Below are 673 nucleotides of genomic sequence, written 5' to 3'. Positions count from 1 at the left end.
GGACAAAAAAGCTAAACAAAAAGAACACCAAAGGCATACAGACTGGGAAAGAAAGAAAATTATATTATTCCTGATCACAAAATACATAAAAAATATGAAATAAAATAAATGAATATAATAATACTTTAAGATAAAGTAAATATACAATAATTAATTGTATCTATGTTGTTGTTGTTGTTGTTATTAGCCATCGAGTTGGACCTGACTCATAAGACCCTGCCTTGGGTTTCCAAAGCGTTATCACTACGGAAGTAGATTGCCCAACCTTCCTTCTGAGGAATTTATAGATGCCAGAAATATGGTTCAAAACAATATTTTGTTCTGATTCCAAGTTTAAACATTTTTCAGATTCTCTCTACTTCCTCATCTTGAGAAAATAAATAAAATTTTCATCTTTCCTCATGTTTCAATTTATTTTCCTTGATAACCAAGGAAATTTTTGAGTTGATAATATTCTGGAGAATATTAATTTTTATAATATAATAATCACTTTTTAATTATACTATAATATTATAAAATGCTTACTAGTCTCATTGTCTATTTCTTTCATTATACTTTATACTGTCAGTTTTCTTTTATATAATGAAAGCCCAGTACACAAGCATAGCAAATCTAGTCTCCTGGAATTACTGCCTAAGGCATTTGACTGCTAACCAGAAGGCTGGGAATTCAA

The sequence above is a fragment of the Orycteropus afer genome, unplaced genomic scaffold (assembly GCF_000298275.1).
Source record: "Orycteropus afer afer isolate SDZICR_OR568_19922 unplaced genomic scaffold, OryAfe1.0 scaffold01380, whole genome shotgun sequence".
Taxonomy (NCBI): Eukaryota; Metazoa; Chordata; class Mammalia; order Tubulidentata; family Orycteropodidae; genus Orycteropus; species Orycteropus afer.
The sequence above is the reverse complement of the archived record's forward strand: the minus strand, read 5'-3'. Positions refer to the sequence as shown.